This window comes from Macrobrachium nipponense, chromosome 26 (genome assembly GCF_015104395.2).
Source record: "Macrobrachium nipponense isolate FS-2020 chromosome 26, ASM1510439v2, whole genome shotgun sequence".
Taxonomy (NCBI): Eukaryota; Metazoa; Arthropoda; class Malacostraca; order Decapoda; family Palaemonidae; genus Macrobrachium; species Macrobrachium nipponense.
Window position 1 is genome coordinate 45331431 of NC_087215.1, and position 13615 is coordinate 45345045.

The 13615-nt window shown below is 46.1% G+C and overlaps 1 protein-coding gene across 3 annotated transcripts in view; it reads right to left on the reverse strand.

Moving 5' to 3' along the window:
• The window catches only part of LOC135200244 (gastrula zinc finger protein XlCGF57.1-like), a 97841-nt gene extending 88483 nt beyond the window's left edge, over nt 1-9358 (reverse strand). Inside the window, exon 1 of one of the 3 annotated variants that reach the window (XM_064228700.1) lies at nt 9018-9358. The gene's annotated coding sequence lies outside the window, so the exon portion shown is untranslated. The other 2 variants (XM_064228701.1, XM_064228702.1) reach the window with 2 other exon arrangements.
• Nucleotides 9359-13615: the final 4257 nt, after the last annotated feature.

Here is a 13615-nt window from a genome sequence, read left to right on the forward strand (position 1 = left end):
GGAAGTAGCTAGCGGGCAGCTGGAACGGTCGTAAGCTTCGAACAAGGGGAGAACGGTAGTTAACTGCTTGTCCGATCGTCGCGCGCGCGCGACTGGGAGGTAAACAAATCACTTTTGCCTTTTGGCCCATGCAAAATACGCAGAGTGAGGGGTGGCATGAGGAGGGACTTTATGTTTAAAGGACCTCAGGTTTGTATAGTAGGAAAAATGCAATTTTCGACAAATTGTCATTTGTTCCGATACGTAATACAAACCCTCGGTGCCTTTAACAATAGGAAGACTCACTTCTTGGTGGGAGGAATCTGAGTCTTTTTGATGAACAGACTGGTGTTCGTCCATCCCTGGAATGCCTCCCTGGTCGTAAGAGCGAGGGAGGGATCCAAGCCTCTGTCCGATTGATCGGGGTGTGCACCGCAGGATCAATGGTCAGACCTCCTGGGCCGAGTACTAAGAGAGAGGCAAGCGTATCTCTTCGTACCAGCAAGCAAGAACTTGTTCCTGTTTGCAAGAGGCAACATAAATAAAGTATGGGTTGTCTCAAGCTGGCATCCACTTCCTCCCCCTTGTTGGAGGAAGTGGTGGATATCGCTCCTATCCCTAGTGAAAGGGATAGGATGGGGCTCTGTTGAGTAGCTCACCTGCAATCTTGTCCTTATCCAGCAGGGTGACGACCGTGTCCCTCTAACCACAGGTAGAGGGGAAGAAAAAGATGGGAAGAGGAGCCAGTCACACTCTCATTCACCATCCATTCTTACGGTCACACTAGGACTCGATGCTGTTCAGCCTGCGAGGGTCTGGTTCGCTACACAACGTGTTGAGCAGCCACACGGGTCCCAAGGAAAAAGATCCAAGGACCTGTGGGCAATATCCCGAAAGGTAGAAGGAAGGGCATGTGGTCTGGTTGGACCAGACCCCTGCCTTCAGTACCGCGCCAAGGAGAAGTTCTTGTGGACAAGGCAGCATCTCCTTCGCATCGAAGGCGGTGAAGTCCATTAGGGAGGGATTGTGAACGACTCGAACCAATCGTCAGGGACCGAAGGGTTCTGAGTCTTCGCTACGAAGTTCGGTACGAAATCGAGCGTCACGGATCCCCATCCCCTGGTGCCTGACTTCGCAGGAGAAGTCATGCAGTTCCTCAGAGGAAAGAAGGAAATAGTCGCATGACCTATCCCTTACTTCTCTACGTTCGGTGATGTCCAGTACCCATACTGGTCTGTCCGTTAGCAACGAAGTCTCTCGCATCCTCCTATCCCCATGCAGCGAAGTTCTCGGTAGTGGATAGGACACCGACACTCCATGTGGGGTGTCAATGGTATGGGTACTGTGAACAAGCTATTAAAACGAAGTAATGGTTGCTGTGTAACAACCGAACTAAGTCAACAGCGTAATTCGTAACTGACTCGGGCGCTCTGACAGCTGCCGACTGACTGCGTTCGGTAGGAGGCAAGTTGTCAAAGCATCCGAGTAAGTCACGTGACCTTCGCCTTTAAAGGGTTATGCCAGAGAGACCAAACAAATGATGTATTTGTTTGTCACCAATGCCGGACAGCGAGGTGATGATTCTCTTAAGGCATGTACCCAACAGGCGAAAGTCAATTGCCTTCTAGAGACCGAGGTCCCTGAAGTAAAACATCTCATGTTTGTTGAATCTCAGCTAAGGAGAACAACACTATGTACCGTTGAAGACGAAGGTAGATATTGAATGCAACCTACGTCTTCACATATGAATCGAGAGAAGGATCTCAAGATTCATAACCTGTGCTTACAAATGACTGAAAACAACGCTACCCGCTATTTCATTGCTGTCCGGTGAGAAGTCGTAGTTGCAATGAAAGCGGGGCGTTCTTCGGTAATGAAAACACAGGTGAAAGCCGCCTGAAGAACTGCTTCTCATGGGCTGAACATTTGGAGGTAGAGCTGTCAGGTCGGAGAGTAGGCGATGTCTTCTGACAAATCTTGTAATTCGGGTTGAACAATGAACCAATTGTACACCTACGAATACGAGATATTTTGAAGACAAACTCAGATGTCTGCAAAATCATTCGCATTATCGCAGTGCGATGCAGCGGGAGACTTGTACAGACTTCTGTTACCGTGCGGTAAACAGAAAGATGAAAGAGTCCAAGAGATATCTCTGTTGAAAAATTCTCGCAATGTCGAAGGCGATGGAATCCAGCGTCACCGCAGTAGATGGTCCTTCATTATTGCGAGAATCCCCGTTAATCAGAGACCTAAGTCCATGATTGTTAGGCAGAGATACGGTTCGGTAGTCAATCAAGCAGGGAGAGAGAGACATACATGGACCGTGAATCTCGGAGGCCCAGCTGATACTGAGCTGCTATGAGGCAGTTCAATACGCAGTGGGTTGAGCCTGCTGACTCGTCATCCTGAGTTGCCAGGTAATCCATTATTCCACGAAGGAATGCGTTCGGCTAGCACTACCGAGCATAAAAGATATGCTCGGGCAATTATATTTAGGCGAAACGAATTTCGATAAATATAAAAGTGAAATGGTGTTGTCGTGACAAAACCATAAGTATATAAAATTGAAACTGAAAACTCCTGGAGGTTGCAGGCAACCCCGAGTTGCAGTTCAATTAGAATACTTCTCGTCAAGTCGCAATCCGTAGAATAACTAGGATATGCGCCTACCCCTCGGACAAGTCAACTGCTTAGCAGAAATCAGGTCGCGAGGTTAATATACGTAGTATATTTGTAGGATTCTGAACAACGATCTCCATCCTAAATTCTTTCCTTCAAGAAAACAAAATAAGGATTGGAGATCGACCACTTCGTTCTCTATCAAAGAGAGTGAAGGAGAAGTCTTCCTCGAAGGAAAGCTTCAATGGTGAACAGAATACTAAGACGATAGTTCAAGCCAAACTGGATATTCCCGTCCGATCTCCTCTATTCCAGGTTGGTCGCCTACTGTGAGATAGTTTCTTTCAAGCAGCAGTCTTCTTCACAATGCTTAGAAAATTGCCAGGAATTCGAGCATAGGCGAGGTTCCCGATTATCGTGTAACATATCGGGATTCTCGTCTCGCTCACTTTGGACCGTGGTCTCGCGTTAAGGTTTGTTTGAAGAATCGTAAAAAACTCGAACACTCTGAACTGCGCTAGAAAATTCCGTAGAATTCTAAGCAGTCTGCGAAACCCCCACCGAATTCGTCAAACGATATCGGCTGGTGGTCCTCTCGATTCCCGTAGAAATCGAGAATGGAGCAGGATTCCTCCTCAACGAACCGGGGCTTACGTCAGGTAGGACCCGAAGGTCCCCCCCTGGTAGCGCAGTCCCTAACGTGGGATCCTACAAAGAAATCTCTGTAGGATCCTTCCCCTTTCCCTCGTAAGCCGTAAGGAGAGAGGGAATGGGGAAGGAATTGGATACTCGCTCGCCTTCCCAGTGGAACTAGCAGTTGGAGAAGAGTAGGAGCAGCCATCGCCTTGCGGCGATGGCCTCTCAGAGTCTGGGAAAACGTATCGTCAGGAGAAAACGTTTTCCCGCGGAGGGTTACGAACTCTCACTGTAGGTAAGGGGTCTGCCGCCACTGTGAACGTCGTCTGGGTGGGGCTGATCGACACCTGACAGGAGAGAGCCGATACCGTCCTCCGACTCATTCCAGTCCTCGTCGAGGTCGAAACCTCCTCAGGAGGACGAAGGAGTATTTAAATACGGTGTCCGAAGACACGTAGAAAACGCCGCTGTCGCAGTAGAGGAGGTGGAAGTAGCTTGATCGACCGGGCCGGAACTGAGAGAGCCTTCTTGTCCGGAGACGAGACACTGGTTCGAGACAGAATCGGCAAGCTCCGATCGCGGCAGACCCACCGTCGGTTTTGGGTTCCCTCTCGGGCCCCAAAACGACTCGAGCAGAGACTTGGGCTCTGCTGGTGGGAGCGGCAATCCTTCCGCAGGGTCATTATGCTGACGAATCAGCTTAATGACTTCTGCAAATTCCTCTGTATCTCGGGAGTAACCGCGTCTTGCGGAGTAGGACCGTCCAGTCCCTCCAACAAGAACAGATCCCTAGATACTCCTCCTTCAGAAGGAGGAAGAGCGGCAGACCCCCGACGGTCGCCTCCAGCTAATTGCGCGTATGTCCTGGTCGGTCCTAGAACCGTGCCTGGTCGATACGGCATCATAGCGGGGTCGCGAGCGGCGCACCTCTCGCGATCACTCATAGGTACCTCGCTCCTCCCGGCGTAGCCCGAGGAGGTTGAAGGTACAGGAGAGGCAGACCTGACGCTCCCCCCTAGCTCGTCTGGCAGGACCAGCGTGCTTGGAGGGCTGCTGCTGATCGTCAACCCCGCGGTGGCGATCGAGCAGCATGCCTAGCCTTGCCGCTCGCCTGAGGCGAGAGGCTTGGCTGAGAACGTCGACGCTGATCTCTAGCGTCAGGCGAGCTGTTGCTGGTTACCGTCTCCGCCCGGTCCGATGGGAGCGGCGTCAGGTGACCTGCTAGGCTCGCTGTCACGGTGAGACCGGCGAGCGTCCTCTCGGGCGCGTCGAGCCGCTGGTACCAGCCGTGGCTGGTACCGACGGCCGCAGGGGACCCCTTCCTCGCCTCAACCCGTTAGTGGGAGAGGCAGACCTGACGCTCCCCCCTCGCTCGCTGCAGGACCAGCGTGCGTGGAGGGCTGCTGCTGATCGTCAACCCGCGGGTGCGGTCGAGCAGCAGGCCTAGCCTTACCGCTCGCCTGGGGCGATTGGCTCGGCTGAGAACGTCGAGACCGATCTCTAGCGTCAGGCGAGCTGCCGCTGGTCACCGTCTCCGCCCGGTCCATCGGAGCGGCGGCACGGTGACCTGCTAGGCTCTGTGTCGCGTCGAGACCCCGGCCAGCGTCCTCTCGGCGCGTCGAGTCGCTGGTACCAGCCGTGGCTGGTACCGGCGGCCGCGGGGACTCCTTCGCCTCAACCCGTGGCTGATCAGCGGACCGTCACGTTAGCCCGAGCAGACCAGTTGATCGCTGCGAGAGCGTCCACTGGCCTGGCGAGATCGTGTGCACGACTCTCGCCAGTCTTCTGCTCCGCCGCCGCTGTCTTGACGGCGAGCAGCTCGGGCGTCAAAACTTGGCTGGACGGTCTTCTTGGAAGAGCGTACTCGGTGCTTCTCGCGAACGAGAAGCGGCCGAGACGGAACCTGGTTTAGCGGCAGACCCGCTAGCACCAGGTGAGGACGCACCAGCGAGGCTGGTGCCCTGGATGGTCCCCGTCGACTTCTTCTTTGCAGAAGAAGCGACGGGCCCCGTTCCCGAAGGAACAGGAGGACCAGCAGAAGAGCTCCCCAGCTCGCCTGAGCGAGCCGGGCCCTTAGAAGATCCTGAAGGAGTCTTCTTAGGGGGGAAGGAGGCAACCTTCTTCTTCTTCGGCTGTTTGGCCTTAGAAGTCGAAGGGGAAGGAGAGGCAGCGGGACGACGAAGAAGACGACGAAGACGACGACGACACCTTCTTCCTCTTCCTCTTCTTCTTCGCCAGGCTCCGCAGGACAGACGTCAGGTCTTCCATCCAGGAGGGAGCCGGGGCAGTTGCCGAAGCAACAGGGCCCGACTGCACCTGTCGGAAAGACCTGAGACTGTGACAGCATCACCAACAGCAGGAACAACAGGAACAGGTCCAGGAACAGCAGGAACATCTGAAAGTGGAATGAGCAGCAGGCACCTGATCTGAAAGGGAATGAGCGGATGGGACCGCAACAGGTACGGCAGGCACGGCAGGTACCACAGGAGAGACAGGCGTCTGTCGGCAGCTACCGTCAATCCTCGGCACTGGCGGCAGGTCCAGGGGGGTACTCTTTGGGCAGCGGCAGTCCGGGGTCGGCAATACAAAGAACCCAGGTGGCGGTGGCACCGTCCTGATTGGCCACGGCAGGAATTGGTTTCTGGATTGCAGCCGTGGGTGTTACCGACATGACATGTGGTGTACACCAGTGCGGTGACATCATATGCTGGTGTCGAGATTGTGGTTGTTGTAGTGGTTACCGTATCATGAGTGACCACTCCGACCCCGACCCCGCCAACGCTGAATCAACCCCTGCAGTCCCAGCGACTCCCACACCTGTCCAGGTCGTCCTCGCTGATGGCAAACCTGCGGAAGCAACAGTCGGGTTAATTAGAGGGGTTTCCTCGCGCCTGGGGGAGAGAACCCCAACCCACCCAGAGCGGACGGAAGACCCCGAGTACAACTGGACGTCCGTTACCAAAGGAGTCACTGGACTTCCGATGACTTCTTTGTGTCCTCGTACAGCACCCACTGCCGCCTCTGACGAATGCATACACGTTACACAGGGCTCGTTGCGGGAGCACTCTCGCCCCCGACAACGAGTACAAAACCTCGTGAGGATCTACATCTACATCCAAGGTCGTCTCCCACGGATGTAGCACCTGCGGTAAACATAGATGATTAGTAAGAGGGGGGTTCCCTCACGCACGGGGGGAAGACATGCCCCACCCCCGAACGCAAGGAAGACCCCAAATACAAAATACAATGAAGAAGCTGAGCGGGGGGCAGGAAGGAAGACGAAGAATCGGCTACCAACTTCCTGTCAGACCTTCGCTTCCCCCACCCCCGCCACAGCAGTGAAAAGTAATATGAAAATGAAACAGAATACTGCCCTTGCGATTCACTTCATAGAAACTTAAAGGAGAAAAGATTCAATTCCCGGGTAAGAACGGAAACTTGATCCAATCATATGATGCTATCATAAAATATATGAAAATGAAACAGAATACTGCACTTGCGATTTCATTTCACATAAAAAATCGTAAGGATCAATTCCCGGGTAAGAACGAAAATTGATCCAAATTAAATTCATGCAAATAAATAAATGAAACTAAGAATATTGCAATTGCGAATCCCTTTCATTGCATTCTATTATACAAAATTAAAAGAAAGGCTCGTGCCGCGCAATCACACTCTCGGTAACGAACGCACAGGGCAAAAATATAATGAAAAAAGTACTTACATTTTTCAATTACACCCTTCGCCCAAATACATGACTCGGCGCGAGCGCACGCCTCGTCAACGAGACATAATTCAAGGGTTCATAATTAAGTAATGAAAATGAACACCTAGTGTACTTACAGTTTCATTTTCAAGTCAAACAAACCATTAGTAGAAACACAATATAAACAAAGCATACGACGATGAAGCGGGCGCGAGGAGCGATGACGAACACGTCCTTCACACCCGCGGCCGAAAGCAAAAGTGATTTGTTTACCTCCCAGTCGCGCGCGCGCGACGATCGGACAAGCAGTTAACTACGTTCTCCCCTTGTTCGAAGCTTACGACCGTTCCAGCTGCCGCTAGCTACTTCCTATTGTTAAAGGACCTCGGGTTTGTATTACGTATCGGAACAAAACTTACTTTGAAAGGAGAGTAGAGGTCTTTAGCTCCGTTTTTCACCAAACAAGAAGTCGCGACTGATGCCCATCTCCGGTGTCAGGACGCGTTATAATGTACTTTTTCGGAGGGTGGCTTGCGTTGATTGTAGGTGGCCTGCTTGGCCTGCTGTGATATTCTACCCTATATGCGCATTACGATTATACCAATTACATGAATAGCTGATAATCTGCATGAATAACTGGTAAACTGTTCTGCAAGAAAGTTGAGTAAAGCAATTATTTACAATAGGTACGAAAGTCAAGATGTCGTGACATCATAATACAGGACTTAAAAGAACGTTCTAATTCCAAAAAATAATTACTTAAATTTGAGTCAGAATCGAGTTACTTTTTCTATAACGAATATTTTCAAATTAATCATCATAAATATGTAAAATATTGATGTTTTACTATTTATTTAAAAAATTATCGAAGTGCACTCTTCGTCGTCTTCTTCTACAAAACAGTTGTTCACTCGGTGAGGAAAAGTTTTCAGATTGTTGTGATAAAAGTGCCCCAGCGTCTGTGGGTACAAGTGGTGTGCGGATTTATCACAGGAAATGGGTTAGTTTATTGACACAAAGCGACTCCGTAAACATCGATGGCATCAATCTTCTAAATACCTCGAGTTGTAAGTAAAAATGTAGAACGCGTTTTGGTGAGATTTGCACTACGTTTGAGACCGTTTTCACTACCCTCTGTTTAAATCTTAAAATTTAGCCTTAATTTCTAACTGTGGAGAAAATACTTACTTCGAAAGGAGAGTAGAGGTCTTTAGCTCCGTTTCTCACCAACAACAAGTCGCGTCTGATGCCCATCTCCGATGTCAGGACGTGTTATACTAATGTACTTTTTTTGGGATTGTCCAAGCTGACCGTACATGGTCCACTCTGGACCCTACGGTTTTTTACCCTAATAAGTGCTAGTTAGAGGTCGGGGTTTCAATTGTTGTGATGAAAATGTCCCAGCGTCTATGGGTACAAGTGGTGTGCAGATTTAGCACAGGAAATGGGAAGTTTGTTGACACAAGCGACTCTGCAAACATTGACATGGCGTCCATCTTAGAAATATTTGGAGTTGTAAGTAAAAACTTCGAAAGCATTTTGGGGTTGTGGGCACTGCGTTGGCCACCCTTTTCATTACCCTCTGTTTAAATCTTAAAATATGGCCTTCATTTCTAACTTTGGAGAAAATACTTACTTCGAAAGGAGAGTAGAGGTCTTGAGCTCCTGTTATCACCACCAAATACTCCTGACTGATAAACATCACCGGTGTCAGGACGTGTTAAAAGTACTTTTTTGGAGGGTGGCCTAGCCGCGGTAGTCGGTGAGTTGGCCAGTCCACGCGGTTGTTTACCCTAACACCGAGTATCTCTGACCCTCTACTCTCCAAAATAACGCCCCAACCCTACCTTCCTAACCTTTAGCCAGCTAGTAGTATGACTTGACCTGACCTGGGGTTGGGGATAAGACAGCGAGGCATCGGAACTAGCTACTACCCGTCTCCGTTCGGAGGTACAAGCTAGTGTTATAGCCTGAGGTTAATCCCGTCGTTCTGCAAACTACCCAGTCACTTTATGGAACACTTCCTCACTTCGAATTTCTCCTATTCTTTTTTGCTCGTGTAGCCCACACTCACCTATCACAGTATTACTTAGTACTTCGGACTTCGGTGACCCTTCAGTCCCTTCACACAGCTGGACGTTGAGTGAGAGTAGTAGTACTAACAGAAGGATTCGACATAACGGCTCAAATGCCACGATTATCTGGTCAGGTAATATCGCGTTGTGGATGTAATTGTAGCAGTAGAAGAAAGTCATTTGTTTCAAAGTGTTATGAGAAGAAGGGGAAGGCCAAAGTTCAAAGGAAGGGTAAAAAGAGAGGGACTGTCGCTAAAAATGTGAGCATTTTTCCCGACCTAATCCACCTGCGGTCTTGATTTAGCTAAAGAAGAAGAAGTCAGGCAGTAAGAGCGCTGGTTCTCCTTTATGTGTAATTCATTGTATGTAAAGTATATCCTAAAATCTGACGAGTCACAACAACTGTAAGAGTAATAATAATTGTATCTTATTTTGAGTTATAACTGGGGTAATTTTAATAAAATATCTGTAAATTTTAGAGTCCTTGGATTACAGAGAGAGAGAGAGAGAGAGAGAGAGAGAGAGAGAGAGAGAGAGAGAGAGAGAGAGAGAGAGAGGACGAGAGAGAGAGATAGAGAGAGAGAGAGAGAGGATGAGAGAGAGAGGAGAGGAGAGAGAGAGAGAGAGAGAGAGAGAGAGAAGCAATTCAATGCGAGTATACTTCCGGGCTGGGAGAAGCTCGTTCCTCCTTCCTCTCTAGAGCACCATTGATGTAGTACAGTGGTGCTCAAATCTCATGCTACATGATCCATTTTGTATCTTCTCAAGACTCAACGTGACGTTGACAAGTAGTGTTAAACTTTTTTTTTTCTAATGTCATACATACCTTAGAAAAGTTTATGAATTCACAGCTAGCCCTATTTTCCTTATGGTTATATAAATATGATCGATCCGTTTTATGCATTGGTATAATTCGTAATCTGTGTGATGTGAACTGATCTTTTTTTACTCTGCTAAGTTCAAAGTGTGGCGTGATAAGGTTAGCGGCACCATCAGTGAAAGCACACTTGACATGCTCCTCGGACTGGTCAACATAACTACGTCTGCTTGCTACATTATGACAGTAGACCTGATAGGCAACAGTCATGACAACATTTTCAAAGTAGGAATATGAATTAAAACAAGTTTTCTTTGAATGTTGAAGCTTTCGACTGTTTAAGTTGCCGGTATGTTGCAAAATGTTTTATAGGGCTAAAAAAATAGTCTAAGCTTTCTGAGATGTAATCTGTTACTAATGAATTTATTAGTAGAGATTACCTGTTCTTTGACGATTACAATAGGAATATGAATTACAACCAGTTTTCTTTGAATGTTGAAGTTTTAGGCTGTGTTTAAGCTGCCTGTATGTTACATGATTTATAGAACTAAGGAATAATAAGCCTTCTGAGATGTAATCTGTTGCTAATGTTTTTATGAGCAAAGATTACCCGTTCTTTGAGGAATAAAAGATGATGATGATTTTGATTATATGGAGAAGATCGAAATATCATAAGTATTAATATCAAGGCGAATGGAACACTTGTTTTCAACTGGTTTAAAAAAAAAAATTTTTTTTCTTTAAAAGTCCTTCTGCTCGCTTTTGGTGTATAATTTATTCTTTCATAAGGTAACTTGAAGTGCAAATATACGAAGATAACCTCATTTGCTTTCTGGTCAGAAATTAATTGAGAAGTGAAAGTTAGGTGTCAAGTAGAGAAATCTAACACCTACGTCTAGAAACAGTATCTTGGATTTGACAAAAGAATAATTGCATAGGGGAATATTTGCTAGTATGCCATCCTTTTTGTATTTAAGAAATATAACAAATAGTTATGTATGAAAACCAACTATTCCTCTTAATACATAAAGTAAACGTGTTCAAGATACTCATTATAGACCTACTTCTGTTGCACCAGGTGGTTTTTGTTGTACCGACACTAATGGTGCTTCACACATGTTCCCCTCACACGTTGCTATCGGTGGGCGCATTATACTTTTGTATGCACGTTTACATTTTTTTCTGCAGTGAGGTGAAAGAGCAATCAAATAGGACTATTTCAAATTTTATGCTTGCTTTGGAAGCATTATTAATATTATGACAATTTTTTTTCGATTTTTTTTTTCATTTAACATTGGAACTGAGGTTTGATGATGACTTCGTTTTGGTCAAATGCTTTAGCGATGTGTGAACGAAAGATTTGAAAATGTGTCGTAAGAGTTTTATCTGAAATTTGGCTACACGTGACATTTTCTTACAGTCTTGAAATATATGACAAATTTCACTCTTATGAAACATATTATGGCCTTATTGTATGCAATAATCGCGTTTTCGCATTCAATAATGGATAAATATGGCGCATGCTAGTTGCCAGTTAGTGAATTTTGAACGAAATCCTATGGAGTCATGTCGCATGAGATGTAAGCATCACGTACAGGTATACTCAGAACCGATGCTACATGAATGCGTAGGATTTCGTTCAAAATTCACTAACTGGAAACCTAACATGCTCCATTTTAATCTACCATTTCAATGCAACCACACTATTATTGCATGCAATAAAGCCATAATATGGTCCATAAGAGTGAAATCTGTTATATGTTTTAAGACTATAATAAAATGTCACATGAAACCAAATTTTAGAAAAAACACTTGCGAAACATTTTCAAAACTTCCATTCACTCGTCACTGATACATCTGACCAAAAAGAACTCATCTTCAAATCTTAGTTTGATTCTTAAATAAAATAAGAATAATTGCCAGCATACATAGTACTTCAAAAGTAACCATAAAATTTTATGTGGTCCTATTTGATTATTATGCCTCAACGCTAAAAAATGTAAATATGTAAATATAAAAGTACAATGCGGCCACTGATATCGACGTGTGAGTAAAGCGTGTGGAACGCAACCATCCATCCATTTCCCACTGTTCAATGTAAGGTGTATTGCCATGTATCAGACGATCTAGCGGCAAAAGCAAAATGGTTCTCTCGTCAGTTTGCATTTATCAGTCCTTGGCTTGTTCCCCCACATGGATTAATAACAGAATTCTTGTTGTTATATAAATTGTGTAAGAAACAGGAGAATGCTTCCTTTTTGAGGTGAAAAAATTACCAGTAAATTGACTAACCTGATCCATCCGGGTATAAAAGGCGAGTGCACACACTGCACATCCTCTTCCTTCTAATTCAGTCAGTAGCTCTTCCGGGCCGGGAATGGGGTGCACGAGCATGATCTATCCATGAGGGGAGTTGCGAAGACACCATCCTTATGTACAGTAAGTAATCGTTCTTTCCTGTAGCCATCGTTGGGCTAATTGATCTAAACCTTTGCTGTCATTGTTTAATCAACTTTCAGGAATGTGTCCCTAGCTATTTTGATGAAAGTGCGATTCAGTTTAAGTGATTTTTCTGTGTTTTTTTAGTGATTGCTTGACCACGTTAAATTCATGTAAATTCGGGGTGCTGTGCCACCTAAATTCATGCATCACTACTTTGTTTCTCTGTTGATGTTAGTAAATTCTAGTTTTGTAATAAAATTGCTAAAATCCTCTGTGTTTACCATTCGAGTTGTCTTTGTGCACGGGCTGGAACCTGTCCCTTAAGGTAGGGCTGTCAAGCCTCCCTCCATCTGGCACCAACCTGAAAACAGTCGCAATAACATTTGCGACAATTGCAGTGACGGTGCAACAAGAAACATCTTGTGTAACATCTGTAGGTCTACAATGAGTACCAACAATGAAATTATCATGGGAACATTTATTTTATATATGTTAGTGGAATATTTGGATTTTCAAACAAATAAATTATTTCTGATATATTTCTTAACCACTCCTTTGTCAAGGCCAATACTTTGTTCCTAGGCCTAGGTGTGTTATGTTTCTTTACTTTACACTTAGCATTCATATCTCTAAATTAACAATTTCTGGCCAGAAAGCAAATGAGGTTGTAAGGACAATGCTTTTTCTATATTTTCATTGCATCTCATCATCAAGTCACGTTGTTCCTTTAACCATTCTATAGAGTGTTCCATGGCCTTTCCACCGATGTATAACTGATGTAATTCCATTATTTGTATATCTTATTATCTTTAAATGTATCTGTAAGAAAACACAAATCTACTGTCTCAGAGTCATTTTTGCTCTCGGTGCGAGTCGGTATTACAGTAATCCCTCGCCACTTTGGGGTTCAAGTTTCGCGGCCTCAGTGCATCGCTGATTTTTCAAAAATATTAATCGAAAAATTAAAATTAGAAAATACTGCCACATTGGCAGCCGTATTGCGGAAAGTAGCGTTGTTTCATCGTGATGCGCGAGAGAAATGGTTTCCTAGGATGCCAGACAAAGAGAGAAGCTCTCTCAGAGGCTTTGTACATACCCACGGGCACTCAGACAAGGCACGTGATTTGTTCCCAGAAGAGATCGACAAATGAGATCAAGAGTGGATGTATACTGTGAGCTGATTGGCTGCGCATCATCGCATCCTCTCCCAGCTTCTTCTCTTGTTGTATCGCACCACTCTCGTTCATGCTGTCAACTGTGTCTCGCGTATCTTAGTGTTGTGTTCGAAATTAACTTTTCGTTAAGCCCTTACAATGTCCCTGCAAAAGATTCCTCTAG